This window comes from Pristiophorus japonicus, chromosome 7, assembly GCF_044704955.1.
Source record: "Pristiophorus japonicus isolate sPriJap1 chromosome 7, sPriJap1.hap1, whole genome shotgun sequence".
NCBI classification, from domain to species: Eukaryota; Metazoa; Chordata; class Chondrichthyes; family Pristiophoridae; genus Pristiophorus; species Pristiophorus japonicus.
The window spans coordinates 102,819,129-102,837,919 of record NC_091983.1 but is presented as its reverse complement, the minus strand read 5'-3'; positions in this window follow the sequence as shown (position 1 = coordinate 102,837,919).

Here is an 18,791-nt window from a genome sequence, read left to right as displayed (position 1 = left end):
ATGAATAAAATTGAAATTCAGTATATTTATATTTCTTAAAATTATGTAAATTGTATAATTATTTGGGGTTTCCATTGCATCTCATTAGGGGATTTCCTTGAAATGTTTGCAATGGAATCCTCCTTTGTGATTGGAGGACCAGGCCCATGTGATCACAGGGATGCTTCCGAACCGCTTGAGTCCCTGGGATCCATGGGGCTTTACGCTGCCATATGCCTGGAGGCCCGAGACCAGAACTCTCCGCAGCCTGGATGCCTGGATGCCTGGATGCCTGGAGGAAGGTCCGGATTTGTTTTGCGGGTCGGAAGCGTACCTCCGGAGTACGCCTCCGACCGCAATTTCTACCCCAATATCCAACACGAAAACTGTACTGATTTACATTAAACTGTAGACACAATATATAACAGTCAAACATGTAATCATTTACACCGAACTGAATATAGTGTCCAACAGTGAAACATATTAATGGCCCTGAAATTCCAGTCAGAGGCTTCCTTCGAATGAACGTCTCTGACCCAAAATCTTTCTACGACTATATCTGGTGGTCCCGGAGGTGCCTTCGATTCCGGTCGGGGGCCTTCTTTCCACGCAGCACACTCCTGTCTTCGAGGTACGCAAGTAAAAGCTGGAGTCACGTGGGCCTGGACAACCAATCACGGTGCTGTATTCTCATTGATAGTAATGGGAACACTGTTTCTCCAAGTTCTCATTACTATCAATGAGAAAATTATCTAAAATATCCAAAACACAACATAATAAATTAAATTAATTGAAATTAAAGTTAATAAAATGTTTTAGAAAAAATATATACTTTTTGGATTTTTTTAATGTGTTTTAATAGGGTTTAAAATGAACTTACCTTTTAACATAAAAATGTATGATTAAATTAAATTTTTATATGTTTTAAAACTCTTACGCTGGTAAAAGTAAGTTATGTGCCTGTTTTTACCAGGCGCAAAAGTTTGAAGGACATTCGCTGGGCAAGTAATGGGCAAATAGCCCAATCTCATCCGTGCGAATGTCCTTGCTGCGGAGATGTGGAAGATCTGTCAGGAGATATCTTGACAGATCGGAAAAGCCAGTTTTTGGCTCATGCGCATTGCGCGTTGAAAATCGGCTTTTGTGAGGCCTTACCGGGTCCGTACGTACATAAGAACATAAGAATTAGGAGCAAGAATAGACCATTTGGCCCCTCGAGCCTGCTCCGCCATTTTATAAGATCATGGCTGATCTGATCCTGGACTCAGCTCCTGTTCCCTGCCCACTCCCCATTAGGGCAGACAATTCCATAGAATTACAACCCTCTGAGATAAGAAATTCCTCCTCATCTCAGTTTTAAATGGGCGGCCCCATATTCTGAGACTATGTCCCCTAGTTTTAGTTTCCCCTATGAGTGGAAATATCCTCTCTGCATCCACCTTATTGTGCCCCCTCATAATCTTATAAGTTTCGATAAGATCACTTCTCATTCTTCTGAACTCCAATGAGTTTAGGCCCAACATACTCAACCTATCTTCATAAGTCAACCCCCTCATCTCCGGAATCAATCTAGTGAACCTTCTCTGTACAGCCTCCAATGCAAGTATATCCTTCTTTAAATACGGAGACCAAAACTACATGCAGTACTCTAGGTGTGGCCTCACCAATACCCTGTACAGTTGTAGCAGGACTTCTCTGCTTTTATATTCTATCCCCCTTGCAATAAAGGCCAACATTCCATTTGCCTTCCTGATTGCTCGCTGTACCTGCATACTAACTTTTTGTGTTTCATGCACAGGGACCTCCCAGGTCCCTCTGTACTGCAGCACTTTGCAATTTTTCTTCATTTAAATTATAATATGCTTTTCTATTTTTTCTGCCAATGTGGATAACCTCACATTTTCCCACATTATACTCCATCTGCAAATTTTTATCCACTCACTTAGCTTGTCTATATCCCTTTGCAGATTTTTTGTGTCCTCCTCACAATTTGCTTTCCCACCTATCTTTGTATCATCAGCAAACTTGGCGACATTACACTCAGTCCCTTCATCCATGTCATTAATATAGACTGTAAATAGTTGAGGCCCCAGCACCGATACCTACGTCACTCCACTCGTTACTGTTTGCCAACCGGAAAATTACCCATTTATCCTGACTTTCTGTTTTCTGTTAGTCAGCCAATCCTCTATCCATGCTAATATATTAAACCTTTGAACTTTTATCTTGTGCAGTAACCTTTTATGTGGCACCTTATCGAATGCCTTCTGGAAATCCAAATACACCAAATCCACTGGTTCCCGCTTATCTACCCTGTTCGTTACATCCTCAAAGAACTCCAGCACATTTGTCAAACATGATTTCCCTTTCATAAAACCATGCTGACTCTGCTTGATTGAATTATGCTTTTCCAAATGTCTTGCTACTGCTTCCTTAATAATGGACTCCAGCATTTTCCCAATGACAGACATTAGGCTAACATATTCCGTACAGACCCAGCGAGGCCGGGATTTTACGACTATTGTATTAAACTGAATGCACAGTATTTAAGGGTGAAACATAAATTGCAGTGTCCAACCATGAAACATATTGTCTAAATTGAATACGTTATCCAACAGCGTAGCATTTAATAATTTACATTGTGTCAGTCATGGCTCAGTGGTAGCACTCCCACCTTTGTGTCAGAAGTCTGTGTATTCAAACCATGCTCCAGAGACGAGCACAAATCTAGACTGACACTCTATGCAGTACTGAGTAAGTCAGCGGTGCCATCTTTTGGATGAGATGTTAAAACGAGGCCCTATCTGTATCTGGCTCTCAGGCGGACGGAAACGATCTCAAGGCTGTATTTCGTAGAAAAGCAAGGGAGTTCTTCCTGCCCAATATCTAGCTCTCAACAAACACCACTAACAGATTATCTGGTTATTTTCACCTTACTATTTGTGGGACCTTGATGTGTGCAAATTGGCTGCCATCTCCACCTTCTCAGGAGAACTTGTGATGAACAATTAATGAAACCAGGTCAGTGTCACCATCATCCCAATAACAAATAGAAAATAATTGAATACTTAAGTGTGATGCTTATTCTATTTTCTGCAGAAAACCTTCATGACAATAATATGGGCACTACTTGATTATTGCAGCATTCAACTTTATTTCTGACTACTTTGCCTGCCACAGTGAATAATCTTTCATCAGATGCCATGTCAGATTTCAGTGTTGTACAGGACTGCGTTTGCAATACTTGATTTCCCTGGGATTAGATTGAGCCAGCTGAGTTACTACTTAGGTCAGTGTAAGGCCATCTGCATTCCAATCTTTGGACTTGATTTAAACTGAGATTACTATCAACAGTTATTCTCCAAGGACTATAATTATCTCTATCATTTTCTGGCAGTATTGTGCACTGATAATTTACCTGGCATAATTTTTTTTTACTTCAATTTTATATGTAGTCTAGAAATAAAATATCACCCCTCTCAACCCTCCCACTACCTCTGATTTGTCACTGCGTGTCTGACTTGCAGAATTGGATGAGCAGAATTTCCTCCAATTAAATATTTGGATGACCAAAGCTATTGTCTTTGGCACCGGCCACAAAATCCGTTCCCTAGCCACTGACTCCATATTACTTTCTGAGGGTGATCCAGATTGTTTCCAACCTCACCATCCTATCTGACCCTGAGCTGTGCTTATGACTATAAATCCTCTCCATCAAAAGGTCCATCTACTTGCACCTGCATAATATCGCCTGTCACTAGTTCTGCCTCAGCCTTCTGCTGCTGCAACCCTCATCCACGCCTTTGTTACCTCCAGATTCGACTATTCCAATGCTCTCCTAGTCGGCCTCCTACCTTCCACCCGCCATAAACTTCAGATCATCCAAATCTCACCCACCGCCCCTGTGCTGATTGACCTACATTGGCTCCCGGTCCAACAACACCTCAAATTAAAATGTTCATCGTTGAGTTCAAATCCCTCCATGGCCTTTCCCATCCTTATATCTGTAACCTCCTCCAGCCCTAAGACCCTCCGAAAACAATGTGTTCTCCAATTCTAACCTCTTGTGTATCCCCAATTTCCTTTGTCCCTCCGTTGGCGGCTGTGCCTTCAGCTGCCCCTAAGCTCTGGAATTCCTTGGGACATTTTACTATGTTAAAGAGGCTATATAAATGCAAGTTGTTATTACTTATTTTGATATTGATCATCTTAGTGACTATATCATGTGTTTGTTTAAAGATTACAAGCCAATCAGAGTAATACATCATGGTTGTCAGCACTCTAGACAACAGCTATCCCTCCTGGCTCACTGTATTGAATAACGGCCGCCTAGAAATCCCGGTTGAGGTCTTCCCGCGGGTGAACGACTAACTTGGGAAAAAAGATGCGCACTTACCTGTTCCCGCTACGCCCACGAGAGATCCCAGTCCTCAGGCCTCCACTCACTGCGTGTTGAAGCGCGTTCACGTCTGGACAGACGTAAGTTGGAGCTGCAGTCACATGGCTCTGGGCAGCCAATCAAGCTACAGTATTTTCTCATTCATAATAATGGGAACTCTGTAAGTAGGAGTTCTCATTATTATGATTGAGAAAAGGTCCCAAACACCAAAAAACTAATAAAAATTAGAAAAAATACACTAGATATTTAAGATTAATTTAAATTAAAGTTATTACTGTCTAACAAAAAATATATATTTTTACAATTTTTAAAAAAGTTTTTAAAGTTATGGTTTAAACTTACTATAGTGGGCAGGGTTTTTAACAATAAAATATGTTTTTAAAATTCTATTTTGTTATATTTTTATATGTTTTAAAACTTTTACGCCTGTAAAAGTAGGCTATGCTTTTATCAGGCGCAAGAGTTTTCAGGCCATCTGCTGGGCAAGATATGGGTAAATACCGCAATCTTGCCCATGCGAATGTCCTGGCTGTGGAGATACAGAGGATCTGTCAAACTGGAGCTTGACAGATTGGAAAAGCCGGTTTTCAGCGCATGTGAATTGTGCACTCAAAACTGGCTTGGCGATGCCTTCCCAGGTCCGTACATGCTCCATACAGACCCGGGGAGGCCGAGATTTCTAGGCCATCATATGTTAATACAATAGAAATGTTTGCAAAAACAGTTTAATCACTCAAACATTTGACAGAAATTATCCTGTATGGGGAATAATAATAAAGTATTTGGGAGTAAAAACTAAACCTAAATTACAAAGAAAACTTGCTGTCATGGCTATGGTGGCACACCAATTTATAGAAAGAAGAGGACATTCTTGGATCTGCAACAAATGTTAACAATTTCTGTCCAATGTAAGAGGTTCGGCTAAGAAGGCTCTAAAACATAAATGAACTGTCCCATGTTACCAATGATGCCGGCTGCTTGATGGAAATCGTAGTCTTTCTAGCTGGCGATTCTGCATGATGTTGAATTGAGCCCTAATGTAGTATTAATGTAATGGACTGGTCAGATGTGAATTGTTCCATGACTGTACTGTCAGCACAAAAATAAACACTGGGGAACAAATTTAAATAAAAGTAAATTCATGCCACCATATAACTGTATTAGACACTTTTATATTTCATATGTTGCTACAAAATTCTTCAACTCTTACGTAGTTTCATTATAGTGTTTTGCGAATCCCTCTAACTGTATAACTGTATAACTGATGTCAGATCTGCAGTATCATTGAAATCAGGGTTGCCAAATGTTCATCCAATTTTACTCAGTACACTCGCCACATTGCCAATAAAGGATTATACTAAGTTCCACTCCATAATCATTTTCTTAATTGGTATTTTAGTCAACTTGTGCCTTTCTGTTACAACTCTGTTTAGTATTCGATAGGTAATGGGAATTATAGAAATGTTGGATTATTGCCAGTGGTAATTCTAAGCAAAATGTGTAATAATATTACCCCAGATGGGATTGAAGTTTTTGACTGGCATTACTTGGAAAACATTTCTTAATATTTTGCAGTGGTAAGATGAAAATCAAACCCAAATTTGTCAATTAATAATACAGGTTGAACCTCTCTTATCCGGGACTTCCTTATCCGGCACCAACCCTCGTCCGGCACCATTCCCGGCCACTCCGACATGAACAAATTGAACAAATTGAAGTCCTTCCTCATTGCCGACTCCTGCAATCTCTGGCCTGACCCTACGATCCACCACCCCACCCCACAATCTCTCTGCTGCATTCCCAGCCCCAAGTCAGTCAGACCCGATATCCCCTTGCTCAGTATCTGTACCATCCAATTTAATGTGACCTCCCCTCATCTGGAAAAATCCCTTATCCGGCACAGGCCAGGTCTCGAGAGTGCCGGATAAGAAAGGTTCAACCTGTATATGAAAGAAATGGAGCCAAACTATAAAGAACTGCCCTATTTTCAATTGTTTGTGATTAGATGAGAACAATAAGCAATTGAATGTAATCTCAAAGAAATAAAAAAGGCAATTTTTCCCCAGAAACTGCAATAGTTACAATAACATAAAGCAACGCACAATATTTTGCTTGGAATTAATAAAAATATTCCAAACCACATGCCAATTAACAGGGAGCAGGTCTGATGAAGTCATTTTATGAGGCATCATTAGCCAGTTTCCTTAAAGGGACCATGGCCACATTCATTTTGACAGTTGTTCTGTCAGTGTTCTATAGCATTGAAATGCTGCAAACACTGCACAATGGTGCACAGCTGCACCCAGGCTCTCCCGTTCCTCTAAATGCTTATGGAGAAAGTCACAGCACACAGGGAGGAACTTTTCCCTTCCAATGGGTGGAAGAGACCTCCCCAGGATACCAACGCAGCCTGGTTGCCCACTGCACTGAAGGGCACAAGCAGGGATGTTGTCAGGAGGTGCTGGCTGCAATGGCGCAAACCTTTCAATGATCTAAGTAGATCATGAAGCGTTACTGCAAAGTCACACTCAACGTCATCCTGCTGTGCCACTCATCATATCCCATCACTGTGCCTTCCTTACCCTGACCCTTCACATCCTTACTCACACCAACTGACCTTGCACCTCTACCCATCCCTCTCTATCTACATTATTACATCCCCATCTCACGAGCCACCCCTCACACTCACCTTCAGCGTTGTCCAATCATATCAACTGACAACACACAAGGGTAGGCACATGAGTCCTTTAGCCAATGTTCATGTAAAGTTTATGTTGATGTGTTGTCAAACATTGAAATATTTATTTTGAACACTTTGCATTCTTGGACAGATTTGTGTGCACCTTTGGAAGTGGCTTAGTGAGTTGTAGTGAATGCTGAGACATAAGGATACCCCCACAATGGTGATGAGTGTGAAAGGAATGGGTTGGATATTGCAAGGATGCTTTATGGAGCTGGTGTGGGATGGTGCCAACCTGGCGCTTCATGTGTCAAGTGAAGCAAATGTGACCATGGTGAGGCCATCCCTGGCGTCCCGGGCAGCAATGCGGTCGGGTGCTGATGCCCTGTGTCCTGTGCAGCATCAGGTGATTGTGGAGAAGATTGGTGTTGTTGTTGGCGCTGTTGGTGTGCCTGGTGATGCTGGTGTTGGGGCTGATCGTGGTGTGATCCTGAGAACGAAGGTGAGATTTTTCAAGGGCACCGATGCTGCTGGAATAGATGGCAGATGAGGTTGAGATGACAGAAGTGATTTGTCAATGGTGAGAGAGGTTGCTCCAAGGAGGTGATAGTGGATAGAGAGTTCACTGCAAACACTTCCAAACTGCATACAGCTCAAAAGTGTCTTTCAAATCCTGAAGGTTTCAGCTTATGACATTGGAAAGTGAGCAGGTGTGAAATTATAGCTTTTATACCACTTCTGCAGCTGTCAACTAGTCAAAGCAATGGAGAATCATTGAGAACCCGACACACTTACCTAGCGTGTTCCCTGAGGGACGGCAGTCTTGTCATAAACTTGGTAAAATGGTAAGTGCCTGGTTAAAATCCTTTTAAATACCTTTAAAGTACCTGTTAAGCATCTTAATTGACCGGCACTTGAGAAACTGACATGAAGGCGGGTTCAGAGCGAACTTCCACCCCACTGTCAATCAAGGCCATTTTGACAGCAGGCCCACCTCCAAACCCGCACTCGCAGGGCTGGTAAGATTCTGGCTTCTTTCTCTGGGCTATTCAGACAATAAACATACTAGAATAAAAGCAAAATACTGCAGACGCTGGAAATCTGAAATGCTGGTAACACTCAGCAAGTCAGGCAGCATCTGTTGAGAGAGAAACAGAGTTTACGTCCTAGGTTAAATGTCCTACGTTAAATCCCTATTCTGCGCTGAGTTTGCTGTTATCAGCCAGGGCAGCCACATAGTTACTAAAGTTGACCAATGGTGCTCGCAGGCCGAGGGCCGCGCAGATTGCTGGGCCAGCCTGCGATATGTGTGCGCACTAGGTCTGTGCAGCAGAGCTGGTCTCCAGTCGTCTTGGTTAATTCTTGACACTGGAACAAGACCTAGCTCTGTCAAGCTCGTGTGGTGGCTGGTGTGCAACGGACACCACACGTGAAAAAAATCCACCCATAGGCATTTTCCACCCTTCAAGTTTTAGTTCAGGACCTGGAATATTAGGTCCTTCATTGAAACACCTGTGAACTTTTTGGCTTGGAAGCAAGTCATCCTCGATTTGAAGGACTGTCTATGATGATGATAACAATTGACCATTGCATTCTTTGGCTTCCGGTAAAGGAGTGGAAGATCAGCTAGGGTTCCTATTTCTGATCACTCTGCAGCAGGCCCCTACCTGAATTGTAGGTGTTAACATTAGGTAAAGGCTTGTCTCTGATATCCTCCACAGTAGTTAGCTTGTGTGCACTCACTGTCGAAGCTGACCTATGAAGTACCAGAGCACCATTAGTGTTGGTGGTACTTTTTGGGGACATCGGGACTGAAATTCAACCTCCCAAAAAGGCCTCTTAGGGTCGGAAAGCGGCAGAGTCGAGTGGCCGCTGATTTGGGGTTGAATGGCCGCTGCCAGCGAAATTCACCTCGGGGGTTTTTCTGGTGGTCTGTACTTCCGCTCCACTGCTGCCGACCCCTCCTAAGTGCGTAATCATAGCGCTCACCGCTGATCTCCTACACCTCCATCGAAATTCAGCTTGAGAAATCGTAGATCCGCTGTGCGGTGCCCCCAACAGCATTTTCTGTCGGTGCACCTGGCTTTCAGTGTGGGGCATGGCTGCACAGTGGTTATTAAAGGCGAAGGCGCACTGCTGCAGCCGGCATTTTAGCTCCGCATAGAGCACTTGCTTTGGGAGTCTCGTGTCTGGCATGCGAACTATGTGGCCTGCCCAGTGGAGCTGATCGAATGTGGTCAGTGCTTCAATGCTGGGGATGTTAGCCTGGATGAGGACGCTGATGTTGGTGCGCCTGTCCTCCCAGGGGATTTGTTGGTGATATTTCTCCAGCAACTTGAGATGTCTACTGTACATGGTCCATGTCTCTGAGCCATACAGGAGGGCGGGTATTACTACAGCCCTCTTGGGTGCCAGGCCGCTGGCCCGGCTGAAACCCTCCTTGGTGGCCCAGTGGCCCGAAGTTTTAAAATGGCGAAGGCTCTCCCCTTTACATGATGGGGAGAGCCGTGGTGACGCACACGCGTCATGATGTCATCACCACTCTGCTGGTGACTGACAGCGGCGTAGACTCTGTCCCGCCTCCACTTTCGCCTCTCTCATGGTTGATCTTCTGCTTACCGTCCCATTTCCGTCCCCATTATGACTGACTTACGGTCTGCCTGAAAAAAAATGACAAGGAGCTAAATTTCGCGAAAGAAGCCACCTCATCCAGCGCGGTGGAAAAAAATCTTAAAAAACGGTAGGTGTGCCAGCTTTCCGGCGGGCCTGAATTTCTACCCTGGTCATGTCTTCAGGAAACGAAAGGACAGAGGAAAATGAAAGAACAAAAAAATCTCTGGAAGTAAATTGGCCTCCGGCGGTAGTGCAAAATGAGTGATAATGAATTGGTTACCCACTTTACACCCTGCCAAATTTTCTTTTTCATTGAGGGGTGCAAAATGAGTTTCTGATTGTCTATCACCCATGTTACAAGAACCCCAAAGACCAATGTCACCTCCGCTGTGTTTTAGCAATCTTAGGCACTTTAATATGCACATTGTTTCTGATGGTTTACGTGTGTGAAAATGTATAAGAATCTGTATGCCATTTCCATTATATTCTGTAAAGCAGAAGCACATAGTACAATTTTATGCATATATATAAAAAATATTTATGGGGCGAAATTCTCCAGTGCCTTGATTGGCGGCAGTAACCAACTCGGGGCGGAACTTCCTGCGCCCGCGCGGAAATCCCACTCCGGCCGTGAAATTGCGGTTACCATCCCTCACAAGAAGAGGAGCGCAATCTCGCTCACTCTACTTCCTGTTGGGGCTGGTTCCAAGGGTTTACTGGGCACGTTCGTCAGCAATACATGGCTGCTCCACGTAGTGCTGACGCGTTTCAATGCCCCTCCCCTTCGGTTAAAGGGGGGGGGCCGCTGCGCACTCTGCCGGGTCTCTGATGGCCTCCCCCTAGGTCACCAGCCCAGCACCCAAAACGGAGTGCCGGGCTGTACAATGGTGGCCCGGACCACGTAACGGAAGAAGAAGTCGGGCCGACCGGTGATTCGGCCAAACCGGAAAAATGGCGGCGCGGGTTGCTCCCCACCTCCCCTTTAACTTCCACCCCGCGAGTGGATGTCAGCCCAGTTCGCGACCGGCGAGGCTGGCACTGACACCGCTCGTGGCAGCCTCATGGGGCGGAGCAATTTCTGACGCAAGGCAAAAAGGGGTCGGCGTGCGACACTAAAGGATTGCTGTGTACGCCAATGATGTCATCACCGGTTGCGTGGCGGCCCGGGGCACTACTCCCGCCTTTGCTAACTCCCGTACAATTTCCACCAGACAAAACCTGTTCCACGCTCTGTTACCGCCGCCCCCCCCAGAGGTACTAACGGATGTGCAAAACAGGGCAATTTCAACCCTTAAGACTCATCTAATTTTGAACTCAACAAAAGGTGACGGGGCCGAAATTGCCCACCACCCAAAACAAGTCACACCCATCGCTTTCCAAGTGTTCCATCTGCCCCAATGCATGGGATGGACAATCCGGAGAAATGCAGCTTTTTGGTGATGTTTCCGGTTGGAGCGGTGTTGATGTGGGGAGAGGAGCAGAAGTGTGGTCAGGTTGGAGTAGCCGCCAGTAGCGGGGCGGAAGTGGGGGTCGGAGTGGCCGATGCTTCAAGTAATCAGCGCTGTGCTGATGACATCTTCGTGCTGGCACGTCACAATGCCCCTCCCCTTCAGTTAAAGGGTAGGCCCGCTGCAAACTCTGCTGCCATTTTAGTAACAAACACTGGGCCATCAGGGAGGGTTTTCGACAGGCTCGCAGCCTGGCACCCAAGAAGGAGTACCAGGCTGCCTGTTGGTGGCCCGGCCGAACCCACGAGCATAATTCTCAGCCTGACCTGGCAGTCGGCCGACAAACAAAAATAACATAGAATCGCTGGCAGTGTCACCTCCCCTTTAAGGGCGGCCACGCCACCCAGCCACAGAAAGGACACCAACACAAAAAGCTGTCGGGGCACCGACCTGTGGCGGTGCCACTCCCGCGGGGCAATTTTGGGAAGGGGTCGCCGCCGGTTGGTAAGGGGTTGGCGCGTGCACGACACGGCGGGAAAAGGGGCGGAGCAGTCTCCTACACCGCTCCAAAAGTAAAGGAGGGCAATATCAAAAATGGTGGCTGCTCCGCGGCGACCAGTCCACAGCGACCCGTGGCCACTGCTTTCAGGCAGCCACGTGCCTTATAGAAAGGCCAATTTCGGTCCCGACATCTTAATTAATGAACATATAGGTGAAATCTATAATTGCTGAATTAAAAAATGGTGCAGCATTTCTCAGCAATGTTCTTTGTGAAAATAGATTCACTCTATTATATGTTTCTAAAGTTATGAAACTTTATAAACTCTTCACTTTGTTGTACCTCTCAGTTGCATCATTAGCTTTGATCTGCTGCCCAACATGAGAGAAATGCAAATGGTATTTCAAGATATGGGTGGGCTGGGACAGGAAATCTTTATCACTGTAAAACAGGGATCTGTTTTCTGTTGCCAATTAAAAAGAAAAGGCACATCCCTCTTATTTGAAGGGTCAATGTGACACATGAGTGGTTTTCAGACTCTAGTCTGACTAGAGATAGGCTAGTTTGTATGTTAACAAGAATTTTATAAACTACAACTATTCGAGTCACAATTTGACCTTCCTTAGACCAGCGCACCCTTTGAAAATATCAAAAAACATGTCAGTTGCAATATTCATAATAACCATTGCTCTTTAAGAAGCATCAGAAACACATATATAGTGTTTGCTTTCTTGTCCGTTTTGATATTTATTTCTGCATCATTACACATTTTCAGAACAGTTTCTTAAGAAGGTAAGCAGTAAAAATGAGTCCATGAAGTACAATTAGACAGATTGCACCAGTTTGTATTTTCCATGATAAGTTTAAGACAATGGTAAAGTATAAATGCCAATGAGCTGAAAACCTTGATTTAGCTATTTATTAGAGTGTGAGCGTGGCTCAAAGAGAATTTTTCAAAGCTACAAATTCTGAATAGTCAGGAGGTCAGACCATGGCATAGCTCTATTCAGTATTGGAAAGTTTGTGCGATGAAATTTGATTTTTATTATAATGTGGATTGTGGCAGTGAAAATGGTGACCATACTACTTTGATGAATGTGGAGGCGCAAGTATCAACAAAGTAGTGAACATGTTATTAAGCACTACTTCATATGCTCCAAATCCACATATAGAAATTGAGTAGATAGAGATATATGCATTTTGTAATGGGTGCCATGGAGGATACCCTCCCCATGAGTGAATGCAATATCATGTTAATTAGGGCACCAGTTATTAATATTTATTACATGTTTCCATTTAAAAGAGGAGCTGGCCAAAAATGTAGGGATAAAAATTAATATTTCAAAGTAAAAATTCTCCTTCTTTAAATGACTGGGGTTGTGGCCTCAACAGAGGACTACGGCCATATAAATTCCCAACTGGGGAGGGCAGTTACAGTATTTTATTCAATTGCACCTTGAGTAACGTTCATATTGGTAGTAAATCATTGGTAGCATACTCACTGAAAATTTTTCATTAAACTAACAATGGATTTAAACATTGAAGTTTTATTTTTTTGTTTATTCCACATAAAATGGATTGCAAAAGTTGCTTTTACACATTTTGTTGGTTAGAGTATTTATTTTGATTTACTCCATTTTGTCTGTGAACTTTCTTCCCTTTGTGGCATTGACTCCGAGCTAGTGTGCAACTCTACTAGGGCCAACCAACCTCCAGGACATCATTGAAGTAGTCACTTTTTATACATGCAAGTAGGCAGCGGGTGTCAGCAGGTTATTCCAGCCCAACCCTGTCGTCACCCAACACCCCCCCACATGCACTGCCCCAGAGGTTACTGGATAACAATAAGGAATGGGAATTGTTGCCAATTCTCCCCTCTTTGATGCAGTGAGGCCAACTGCAGCACCAGTACTCGAATCCCAGAGTGATCAGCTGTCTCAGCACAGACTGGGGGTTCCTGGTGTGTATGGCTTCATGACTCACTGTCTTAATTAGCAATGTCATGAGGAAACTCTGATGTGCTACTTTTGCTGGATAACAAAGGCATCATTTAAGAAAAGTTCCATGCAAAATCATTTTATTAATTAATAGTGTTGTCACCAAGATTTTAGCCCCGATTTTATCATGGCACGGGATCGTTATGGGCCTGGGTGAGCAACAAGCTCACAATTGAGGCACGGACTGATTTTAACTCCTAGGCCTCACTTCCATAGCGAGGCAGTGAGTCCCGCCTCAACCCAGCAGAAATCATTGCCTGGCCAGCGAGTGGGAGTGAATACCTGCAGGCACAATCCCCGGCAGTCAGGTACATAGTGAGGGGGTTGCAGCGAAGAGGTGAGGGAATGGGAAACCCTGGGCAAGGGAGGCCTAAGGTTACCTTCTGGGGTCGATAGGAGCACTCCTCCTATAAAGTATTTCAACGCCAACCTCAAAAATGCAATTGTTACTATACTCGCCTGACATTTCAATTTCTCACACATTCTGACCTGAAGGATTTTTGAATGCAATTGCACAGCTAACTCTAGGTATTTTGGCCCATAAGGAAACTTTTTTTTAAATTTAGAAATTTACCTTTGTGGGCCTCTGCATTGACCCAGCTCAAGGTAGGTCTGGCCTGACAGGGAAGCCATAAGTGCCCCCTCCCTTTGCCCCCGCTCAGACCTCCAGGTAAAATAGCAGTTAAGGCCTCACTGGTATCATTGGAGCCCGAACTGCATATTTAAAGAGGAGCCCGCCGCTTGCAATTTAAAATTGCAGACAGTCAGATCGGGACAGTCGGGATCGGGAAACTATTCCATTTTAACTGACCGCCTATCTGGTTTACACCAGGCCAGGTGGTGGGAGCCGGAAGAGTTAAATTGGATCTCATGGGCCATAATGTGCGGCCCCTATGGGTACGCATCTGTAAGAGCTTTGCACATGCCGAAACTTGAGATTTTTCCTTGACAGATCCAACACATCCCCGGGAAAAGGTTATCCGTGGGCGGAAAGTTGGGCTATTTGCCCAGCTTCCGCCCAGCCAGTGCCCGTGAAATTGTTAAGCCTGGTAAAAGCAAGTGTAAGGCCTGCTTTTACCAGCGTAACAGTTTACAAAAAACAATAAAATAAAATGTTATCAATCATTTATACATTAAAAACCCTGTGTAATAAGGTAAGTTTATTTTTAGCCCGTTAAAACATGCAATGGTTTGTTTTAAATATTTAATTAAATGCAATTTTAATTCATTTTAAATATGTAATGTTTTAATTTATTTATTTGATATGTAGATGTGTTTTTTGGGGTATTCCCATTCACGCTTACGAGGATTTCCAATGTACAGAATCCCCATAAACATGAATGGAGATTCCCTTCTTTTATTGGTTGGGCCAGCCCATGTGATCCCAGGGGTACTTGCGAACCGCCTGCACCGAGATGCGTGGGCATCTACCCACAGGTACCCGGAGAGGCCCAGGACCACGAATCTCAATACCTCCTGGACCACCAGGTATGCAGGCATTTTATTTGTGGATCGGAGGCATTTCCTCCCTGGAAGCATCTGATCACAAATTCAAGGCTCATGTTTCTCGGCAAATAAAGTACGGTAGACAATTACTTGTTCAAGAGGAGCAGAGTTGTCGCCAGGATTTCAGTAAAGTATGAGTGGGTGTCACAGCTTGGGTGGGCGTTGCCTAGCACGAACAGCAAAGCCACTGCAAGTTGTTTATAATGTTTGTTTCCTTTTGTTATCGTCCGGCTTTTTCCTAATTCTAGTATTAATTTGTTTTTGCACTTAACTTTTTCTGTCAGAACAAAACACAATTTGCTACTTATGCTTTCCTTTCCAATGTTTTCTTCCTTCTACAATTTCTGCATAAGTTTAATAAAGGATTAATTAAAAAAAAAATTATTTCATAAGAAGCTGGACTTAGGTAGAAATAGAGAAAGCAGTGGGAGCTGTGACTCCGACTAGAAAGATAGTGATGGCGAGAGAGAGAGAGAGAGAGAGAGAGAGAATGCAATGTGATCCAAGATTCACCTCTGGGAATGAGAAAGCAACAGGAGCAAAAACTCAAACTCAAACTTTTTTCTCTGCCAGGTTTCTGAGATGTATAGAAACCCATCACCATGTTATTAGTCTCCAAATCACATTGGTACAGCTTCTGTTTTCCCAATACAGAATGCACACGCTCACCTAGTTACCCAAGTCCAGGGAACTTAGTCCGGAGAACTTGGCAGACTCAAAGCTTAGAGACTTAGGAGGGTAGCTAATGTAACACCATTTTTTAAGAAAGGTGGGTGAGAGAAAACAGGGAATTATAAACCGGTTAGCCTGACATCAGTAGTGGGGAAAATGTTGGAATCAATTATTAAGGATGAAATAGCAGCGCATTTGGAAAGCAGTGACAGGATCGGTCCAAGTCAGCATGGATTTATGAAAGGAAAATCATGCTTGACAAATCTTCTGGAATTTTTTGAGGATGTAACTGGTAGAGTGGACAAGGGAGAACCAGTGGATGTGGTGTATTTGGACTTTCAAAAGGCTCTTGACAAGATCCCACACAAGAGATTGGCGTGTAAAATTGAAGCACATGGTATTGGGGGTAATGTATTGACGTGGATAGAGAACTGGTTGCAGACAGGAAGCAGAGAGTCAGGATAAACGGGTCCTTTTCAGAATGGCAGGCAGTGACTAGTGGGGTGCCGCAGGGCTCAGTGCTGGGACCCCAGCTATTTACAGTATACATCAATGATTTAGATGAAGGAATTGAGTGTAATATCTCCAAGTTTGCAGATGACACTAAACTGGTTGGCATTATGAGCTGTGAGGAGGATGCTAAGAGGCTGTAGGGTGACTTGGACAGGTTAGGTGAATGGGCAAATGCATGGCCGATGCAGTATAATGTAGATAAATGTGAGGTTATCCACTTTGGTGGCAAAAGCACGAAGGCAGAATATTACCTGAATGGTGGCAGATTAGGAAAAGGGGAGGTGCAATGAGACCTGGGTGTCATGGTACATCAGACATTGAAAGTTGGCATGCAGGTACAGCAGGTGGTGAAGAAGGCAAATGGCATGCTGGTCTTCATAGCTAGGGGATTTGAATATAGGAGCAGGGAGATCTTACTGCAGTTATACAGAGCCTTGGTGAGGCCTCACCTGGAATATTGTGTTCAGTTTTGGTTTAATCTGAGGAAGGACATTCTTGCTATTGAGGGAGTGCAGCGAAGGTTCACCAGATTGATTCCCGGGATGGCAGGACTGACATATGAGGAGAGACTGGATCGACTGGGCCTGTATTCACTGGAGTTTAGAAGGATGAGAGGGGATCTCATAGAAACATATAAAATTCTGACGGGATTGGACAGGTTAGTTGTAGGAAGAATGTTCCCGATGTTGGGGAAGTCCAGAACCAGGGGACACAGCCTAAGGATAAGGGGTAAGCCATTTAGGATTGAGATGAGGAGAAACTTCTTCACTCAGAGAGTTGTTAACGTGTGGAATTCTCTACCGCAGAGAGTTGTTGATGCCAGTTCATTGGATATATTCAAGAGGGAGTTAGATATGGCCCTTACAGCTAAAGGAATCAAGGGGTATGGAGAGAAAGCAGGAAAAGGGTACTGAGGTGAATGATCAGCCATGATGTTATTGAATGGTGCTGTAGGCTTGAAGGGCCGAATGGCCTACTCCTGTACCTATTTTCTGTGTTTCTATGTGCTACTGCAGGGAGCAGCGCGTGCTGCTGCAGGAGGGCGATGGCTGATTGCAGCTCGGGCAGGTACAGCAGGAGCGGCGAGGTCGGGGTGAAGGAGGGGCAACAGTTCGTAGAGGGATGTGATCGGGGCCCAGGAGAGGCGAGGGCCCAGGGGCAGCATGGACCAGCCCACACTGCGATATGTGTGCGCACTAGGTCCATGCGGCAGAGCTGGTCTCCAGTCGTCTTGGGTAATCCTTACCACTGAACCAAGACCTAGCTCTGTCAAGCCTGTGTGGTGGCTGGCATGCAACTGCCACCACATGTTAAAAAAATCCACACACAGGCATCCTCCACCCTTCAAGATGTAGTTCGGGATCCGGAATATGATTGAAACACCTGTGAACTCATCTATTTTTGGCGTGGAAGCAAGTCATCTTCGTTTTGGGGGACTGCCTATGATGATGATGATAGTTCAGGAGTACTGCCGAAGCATGATGTGGGGAAACCTTGCAGGTAAGCTTCCTGTTTGCCTCTCTGCAACCCAATTTTGGTAGGCACCAAGCCCTGAATATTCAAACATGCATTCTCATACCCACTTCCAGGTGAAGCCTTTCAGAAGCTGTTGTCCCAAATCTCAGATATTCCTCGTGAGCTAGATGACAGCCATCTGGCTTCATCATGATTCAAGGACCTATGCAAAGCAGCTTGCATTTTAACAATCACCTCAATATCCTAGATGTTCAAATCCAGTGCTGCATACCAGACTTACTTATCATCATTCGTCCAGATACTCATGTAAAGCTGATTCCCCTTCAAGGACACAGGTCAGGATAGAACGGAGCCCTAACTCCCTATTACCTTTTCCTCTTTTTATCACATATCCACCTTGAATGAGGGCCTTCTATTGTCACCCTGGGAATTTTCAACCCAAAGATCTGTTGTACAGATGTCTTATACACCATGGGGTGAACTTCCGACAGCTGCGGAAACCGGAAAAACTGCGCAAACACCGTTTACGCCATTTGCTGGGGTTTCACAACACTTCCGACAAAAGTTACAGTGGACGAGTGGGAGACCAATTGCTTGCAAAAATTTACCCCGAAGCTGAACCTGAATTAGATCATTGCAGACATTGAAGAAAGACAAAAAAGGCCAAAATGCCCTTCAGTCCTTCTCAATGTGGTACTAAAGGACTGTGTGCAGGCTGAAGCTAACATCGACTAGATCTTCAGATATTGCCATTAATCAATAAACAACAGGAATAGATGTTTCCTGCATCTTCCAATCAATACCTTTGACATCCCCTCTTGTGCTAATTAGAGAGAGAAAATTCAGCAGAATCCTGACTTGATAGAGAGAATGTGCAGCAGTTCACACACTTCTGACTTGCGGTAGAGAGAGTAGTCGTGAGAATCAATGAGAATCAGAACTCTTGTTTGGTTGAGAAAAAGAGAGGGAGCAAGCAATGGGAGCCATGACTCCAGAGAAGAGGAGCAAC